This window comes from Theobroma umbraticum, unplaced genomic scaffold (genome assembly GCF_002168275.2).
Source record: "Theobroma umbraticum cultivar Fairchild unplaced genomic scaffold, ASM216827v3 scaffold_39.0, whole genome shotgun sequence".
NCBI lineage: Eukaryota > Viridiplantae > Streptophyta > Magnoliopsida > Malvales > Malvaceae > Theobroma > Theobroma umbraticum.
The window spans coordinates 1,245,260-1,253,489 of record NW_018397281.1 but is presented as its reverse complement, the minus strand read 5'-3'; positions in this window follow the sequence as shown (position 1 = coordinate 1,253,489).

The window sequence follows — 8,230 nt, the reverse complement described above, 5'->3', positions numbered from 1 at the left end:
GAAGGCAAATTGGTGGTTTAACAAAGGATTTATCAACCTTTGTTGTTAAGGTAAATTTGATATGATCATACATATATATGTTATTTATAATTTAATTTCGTACTCAATTCGGCATGAAAGAGATCCTAGGAAAGTAAGGCGTAATTTAATCTTAAATCTATTTTCTCTACATTTATTTGTATTTGATGCATGATCAGCCCTCACCCAACACATGTTGTCCATTCTTTGTTAAATCATTCCTTCATCTTGCATTTAACGTCACATCATTGATCTTTAACTTGCCCTCAAATAGAAGTTAATCTAAGTGAGAGCCAAAAAGTGCTATTCACCCCCCTAGAACACATTTATTTGGGGCCAACAAAACTTTGCTAGAAAATGCCACAAATGCCAAATTTTTGTTGATAAAATTCATGCTCCACCAACTCCATTACACGTTTTCATATCACCTTTGCCTTTTTCTATGTGAGGAATGGATGTGTGTGCGCTTATCACTCTAAGAGCTTCTAATGGACATCGATTTAAATTGGTGGCCATAGATTATTTCACAAAATGGGTAGAAGTAGCTTCATATGCCAATGTAACACAAAAAATGATATGCAAATTCATCCAAAAAAAAAAGATAATATGTTGATATGGGCTTTTGGAAAGGATCATTATCAACAATGTGAGCAATCTGAATAGTACAATGGTAAAGTAAGTTTGTGCTAAATTCAAGATCAAGCATCACAACTCAACAACTTACCATCCAAAAATGAACATAGAAATAGAAGCAACCAACAAGAACATCAAAAGTATTGTCAAAAAATTGACTAAAGTTTGTAAAGATTGGCATGAAAAACTTCCTTTTGCTTTGCACACATATCAAACTTCTATGCATACTTCCATAGAGGCAACCCATACTCACTAATATACGACACGAAAGCAGTACTACCCATTAAAGTGAAAATCCCATCATTGAGGGTGTTAATGGAGACAAAACTGGAAGAAGCTAAGTGGATCCGTTCTCATCATAAACAATTAAATTTGATTAAGGAGAAAAGATTTGCTGCACTCTGCCATGGTCAAATGTATCAGAGAAGAATGATGCAAGCCTATGAGAAAAAAGTTCATTTTAGACAATTTCAAGAAGGGGAGTTAGTTCTCAAAAGAATACTTTATAACAAGAATGATTTTTGAGGAAAATGGATGCCAAATTGGGAACGGTGGTATATGGTAAAGAAGGCTTTTTCAAGAGGAGCTCTAATTTTAGCTAACATGGATGGAGGACACTTCCCTAATCCTAGAAATGAGCATGCAAAAAAGAAATACAATGCTTAACCAAAAAAAAAAAGGAAAACAAGAGGAGAGAATTCGTCTTAAAAACCCAAAAAGGGTAACTTGAATCCAAAAGATAAGGCCTATCTTAAAAACCAACAAAGGGTGGCTTGAGACCAAAAGGAGAAATCTAAAATGAAAGTATAAAAAAACCAACTTAGATGGAGTACAAAAAAGAGGTAAAAATACACTAAGAAGCTATAAATCCACAATCTATAGATTTGCCCAGGGCATCAATCAAGGACAATTTTTGTAGTCAGAACATTAGACTAATTACTATAAATTATCCAAGTGTGCATTATTTTGGAAGATCTAATGATTGCTTTGTAAATTCCCTTTTCCTTGAGTTATTTGCATTTTTTATCCAAATTCTCCTTCCTTTCTTTATTCCAACCTTGTTTTCTAACTTACATAATTCCATATAATGATTCTCATAGAAATGAATGATGACTAGTAAAGAAATAAATTAATTAAGCAAGAAACTACATTCATTGTTCAATAAAAAACTTAATGATGAGGTAAAAAGAAAAAAGAGCCTCAACATGAGAAGAAGGTCAAATGTCAAAAGAAAGGATGCCTAAAGGAAATTAAGAGCTACCTAAAACAACCAAAAGAAAAAGTGAAAACAAACAAAAATGAGTGAAAGTTGTGATGGAAAAATTAGATAAAGCAAAGAAGGGTCACTGAGCCTTGATTAATCATAAACATGAAAGTATTCCATCATTTCAATCATGCACACATGTTTAATCATGCAACATCAAAATGAAAAATTTCAAGCTAGATTCAAAACTAATGCATGTTTTTCAAAGCTTCAAAAGTGGAAACTCACCAACTCAAAGGTTTTGAGGTTTCAAAACCTTCATTAAGGTTAAAAGGATTTGAGTCTTTCATTAAATTTCATAAATAGCAAATGAATAAAAGGATTAAGCCTAACTTGGCTGGCACGAAGATGATCCAATTCTAGTTAAGTTGGCATGAGAGAAATTTCAAGTTTAAATTGAACCTGTTTTGGGATAGGTCAAGTCTAGATTAAGTCTAAGAGTTTCAAATTTTTTTTCAATCAAACTTGTTTTAAGATAGGTCAAGCCTAGATTAAGTCTACAACTTTCAAATTTTTTTAAAAAAAGAAAAAAGTTGAACTTGTTTTTAGATAGGTTGAGACTAGAATAAGTCTAGCAATTTCAAGTTTAAACCAAACCTATTTTGGGATAGGTCAAACCTAGATTAAGCATAAGAGTTTCAAAATTTTTTTTTATATCGAACTTGTTTTGATATAGGTCAAGCCTAGATTAAGTTTAGAAATTTTAATTTTTTAAGTCGAATCTATTTTGAGATAAATCAAGTCTAGATTAAGTATAGGAATTTCAAGTTTAAATCAAACCTGTTTTGGGATAAGTCAAGCCTAGATTAAGTGGAGTTTCAAATTTTTTTACATCGAACCTGTTTTGAGATAGGTAAGGCCTAGATTAAGTCTAAAAATTTCAATTTTTTTAAGTAAAATCTATTTGATATAGATCGAGCCAAGATTAAGTCTAGAGTTTCAAGTTTAAATCAAATCTATTTTGAGAAAGGTTGAGCCTAGATTAAGTAGTAACTTCAACATTGCTTTAAATACAGTACTTACATCTTTGCACTATTGTTGATTCTCAAGAATGTACAAAGAGGAGCAACTATAGACACCATTTTTAACTATATCAATTTCATTTTAATTTCATTTCCTTTTCATTTTTATCTTATTTTATTCTAGCTTATGCCTATGCTTGGTCCACATTTAACAAATCATGTAAATGGGCTTCAAAACATCCCATACTTGTTTAGGTTTGTCTTAGCATGTAAATGATGCTAGGCCTTTAACTAAATGGCCATTAAGACTTAGAAGTCAGGCCCAACATTGAGTTTGTTAATTAAAATAGGCCCAATCAAGTTTAATTAAGAGAAAATGGATCAAATAAGGATTAAAGCACAAACCAAAGATTAAAGCAAGATTAACCTAAAGAACATTTTGGAAAATAAGGAAGAAAAAGGAAAACTTAGAAGAAAAGATAAAGGAAAGAAAGAAAAGAGCCAATTGTGAAAATGACAAAAAAAAGTTAGTGGAACCAAAAGTGAGAATGTGGAGCAAAGGTTACCAAGTGCGGCATGTTTGTGCTAGGCAAAAACCTTACTGTATCGAGACTGGCCAGGCTCGAGATGTCATGAGGTTTGAACTTTAGCCAAGTTTCGTGCAGTGCTGTAGTCTCATGTTCGTGAGACTATGCAAGCCTAAATGAGGTTTGCTGATGATCTGCGTGGAAACATAAAGTAAATGATTATGAAGAAAGAAATTGAAGAGAATAAATAAGTATTATTGCTACAATAAGAGAAAAACAAAATACCTAAAATCTAAGCACAAAGTAAATTGCTTGCTAATACGACTCTAGCAATTTAATGCCTTACAAAAACTTTTTAAGATGCTATTTATAATAGCTTACTTGACCTAAACTTGGTGTGCAAGAAATATAAAATTGCATGAAAGGAAAGTCCTAAAACTAGGTTTACTTGGTGAGCAAGTATCCTCACAAGTGACAATATTGGCAAGTATTCTAGAATTCCTAAAAACTTGCTTGGCCACCAAGTCGACAGCATTATGGCTCTATGTGTCGAGCGTGCTGGCTACTAGTGCTGCCTGCTGGTGTGTGCGGGCTGTTGGAGCGCTCTACTGGTCTGGTGTGAGTGGCCTATATTTTTGCAAAGCCCCATGGCCGTGTGCAATTGTGGTTTGGCACAGTGTGCCTTTGGGTGCAGCTTTTGGGTGAGTTAGTGGGTGTCCATGTCAGGTCTTCCAAGGCGAGGCCTATCAAGGCATGGTCCTCTTCAAGGTCAGACTCCATGGGCGAATGGCTACTGGATGGGTTGGCTTAGTGCATGGCAGCCATATGGAACTGGCTTACATTTTTTGCTAATAGGTGCTCGACATGCATGAGCCCTAGGGGTGCACAGCCCCCTACCGCTGGGCTGTGTGGTGTGCAACTCATGTGAAGCCCCTTTGATGTGTGGGCGTTGGGAACGTGTGGCTTGATATCGCGCCGCCCGTGTACGTTGCTACCTTATGTGCGAACAGCTTGTGCGGCAAGACTCGTGTGGGCTTCTGCTGCGCATCCCAATGGTGTTGGGCTAATGTGCATAGCCACCTTCATAAGGTTGAAGTGTGAGCGACTTGTGTGCGCGTTGCCTGCTACTGCGAGGCCTTACGTTGCTAGGACTGTGTGGCCCGGCTCTGCTGGTGTGTCCAACATGCGAATCTATGGAATGCTCACCCAGTGTGCGTGCTGTGCGGCTATGCTAGCCTAGGTTATTGTGCTGGCTGGCCGTGCCGACTGAACTGTTTCAGGGTGTGCTGTCTGCTAGCCTGCGTGCTGCTATTATGGCCCGACCACCCTATCATTAAGGCTATCTAAAACCCCTCTCTTAAGAACTACCTGCCTACAATCCTTAATGAACTCCCTACTCCGATCGTGCTTATAGGCTAGGTAGTAGACGTACATGCTACTAGGTCGGCAGTGGTGGATTGAACTGGTCTTGGGTTTGCAGATTGTGACACGAGAACTACACCTGGCATGCCACCTATCTATTGGCAACCAAAGAGAACAACCATAAAAGCTACCATTCTCCCTCTACCGTCCATGAAAAAAAATAACAACCTTTTCTTTAAACGAAATATCCTAAAGATAAAAAAAATGAGAAAAAGCTTTTGAAAACCCTAAAAAACCTTCTTCACAAGAAAATAAAAAAAAACAAAAAAAAAGCATAAAAGCAAAAAGCCAAGCATCTACCAACCACAAATAACCACAACCAAAGACAATAAAAAAAGTGAAAATAAAAAAAGTAGAGGGGGATATTGTAAGTTAATGGATTTTTTTTCAAAGTTTTTGAGAGATTTAAGGTTTGAGTGCCTAAGGAAATTCACTGTTTGGAGAGATTTGAAATCTTGGAGGAGATTTGGGTGATTTGAGTGATTGTTGGTGATGGGGATAAGTAGAGAAAATTATGGGTAAAGAAAGAAAATAGAGGTGGAACTTGGGAAGAAATGGAGAAAAGAGAGATTAAATAGTTAGGATTTGGGTCATAATCATTCCATTCCATTTAGAATAAGACAATAAAGCCAAATGACATCGTGTAACGAGGGGCTGTGAAGGTGTCAAAATGGTAGCATTTTAAAGCATTTTAAAAGTCTGGTCACCAGGAATAGGTCAAGCCCAACAATAGGGAAGGCCTATTTCTTTTGCTTTTGATTTAATTTGTGGGCTTGAGATCGTTGAGCTTGTTTTGTTTGGTTTGTATATGTTTGAGCCTAGTAGAGTTTAGGAAATAAAGAAATGAAATTAGATTTTTATATAAATAGATTAAGTGAAAAATACAAAAATATAAAAACATTTATCTTAAATATAAGGAATGAAAATTGAAAGTAGGGAAATAGAAAAATTGGGGATAGGTGAAAAAACTGTACTTAGTTTTTTAAAAAAATATATATAGAACGGAAATAATTTTTGGTTATGAAATATATTTAATAAATAAAATATATGTAGAAAAGAAATGAACAATTGGTCATAAAATGTTAAATAAAATAAATATAGAAAAGAAATGAACAATTGGTCATAAAATGTTAGGTAGATATAAAATTTAGGAAAAGTAAATATTTAGTTGTAGAAGTAGATTTATTTAGATAGAAAATATGTGTAGAAAATGAATGTATATTCACATATAGGATATGTCTAGGAAGCAATATACAACATGGGAAAAGATAGAAATGTTAGGCATAATCATAAAATACTTAGTTATGGAAGTTTACATAGATATAAAGTAAGAGTAGAAATGTATTAGAAAAAATTAAAATTAAAATATAATGAAATAAAATATGATAGTGTCAAGTTAATTGAAATAGATAGCTTTATGTAAAATAAGGATAGGTATAAATAGAAAGGAAAAGGAATGAAAATATGACAAGAAAAAAATAGTAAAAGAGTATTGGTATAAAAATGGGATGGTTATCTAGATTAACCCCCGATAATGGAATTTTACCCAAGAAGGCCAAGAGTTGTCATTTTCAAGATGACTTTCCTAGGTGCGAAATTCGATTAAGGTTTTCACTGAAGCACAGGGATAAATTTTAATATCATATTCCAATATCTCATTAATTCAAATAGTCATCTTAAATATTTAAAGGAATAAATTCATAGAATATTTTATATAAAATTAAAATTAATATAGTTATTAATTAACTCAAACAGTTATTACAAATAAAAGATCAATGGAACCAAGTTGTTTATTCAATAAAAGTAGTTTAAAATAATAATAATAGTAATCCAAAAAATATTGATTAGAATAAAATGTTTTTTAAATATAAAGGAAGAACAAAAAAAGTATTTAATTATCTTAAAATATTAAATATATTACTATAGATATTAGAATTGAAGAAATTATTTTATAAACACGTTCATTGCCATCATTCATGATTTTATCTTGACATGGCTTGCAACACATTTATTTGGCTAATGGGTCGAGAACCCCGATAATGGGATTTTCACTAAAGACTTATAGAGATGAGTTCTTTTAAGGATATCCCTAGGTGAGGAAAACTTTTAGACTTCACCAAAGCATTAGGATGGTTTATAAATGATTTTTCCAATGCATGGTTTTTGTTTCCCATTTATGTAAAATTTTAACTTTGGTTTAATAAATTAAAAAAATAAAACAAATAAAATAATAGTAATAATAAACTAAAAAGAAAGATTAAAAGAAACAAGACATGTAAAATGTAGAACAGAATAATGATTAATGATTAAGGAAGCATAAGCAGTTAAAGTTGAAATTGGATAATTTATGACTAAATGGTACTGTTCGTGGAACGAGCGTCTCGAGGGTGCTAATCTTTCCCCATGCGTAACTATACTCTTGAATCCAACTCTAAAAGAAATTGTAGACTAAGTTGTTGTTCTTTAGATGAACCTATAATCAATTTAAGACCTCTTCGAATAGAATGGATTTATTAGGTGGCCAGTTGCACCTAGATAAAAAAGATTGGTGGTAAGTCCTCGAAATTTTCCACGTGGCACATAATGACAATCACGTTACTTAAGTCATATTTTATAACATAACATTTCACTTATAAACAAGAAGCACTATATTTTGTAAAAGAAAATATGTGTTTCGATACTAGAATTTAGCCTTTCATTACCTTAACTATCAAGTACCAATGTGTGGCTACATCATCGTATACTGGACAGTTCATTTGGTGTCCATAACCCGCATACATTTTGCACATATAAGGCCACAAAGCTAATCACATGACATGACTAATAACTGACTACCAACAAAGTGACTATGGGGTGTGGAAGATACTAACGAATGCTTTGATCATTAAGCCTATCATAACATGCACGTGAATCTGTCATGTGTCTATATCTCGAGTCGCTTCAAATTTACACAACATGAGAGTTTAAAAACATGAATACAATTACTTAGTGAGGGATATAGAGCGGAACTATGAAACCCATAATTTCCATGACATAGATAAATTAGCTAGTTAACTTGGTGAGCTTAAGAAATGCTTTTGTTGACTTAAAAACTTTAATTTCATCCTTGAGAATTCACAACTAAGAGTTATGGAGGTTGTGAAAGGGACCTAAAAGGTCGACCCCAATGCATAGAAGGTCGATCTTGTTAAATAAAAAGCAAGTGAAATTGTGCATTTTGGTCCAAGATTGACTATAAACCTTCTCTATAGTCAATCTTATGAAGGAAAAATGGAAAAATATAAACATTCCAGTCCAAGATCGACTATAGTCCCTCTATAGTCGATCTTATGAAGGAAAAATGAGTTAAAAATGGACATTCTGGCCCAAGATCAACTATAAACCCTCTGTAGTCAATCTTGTGA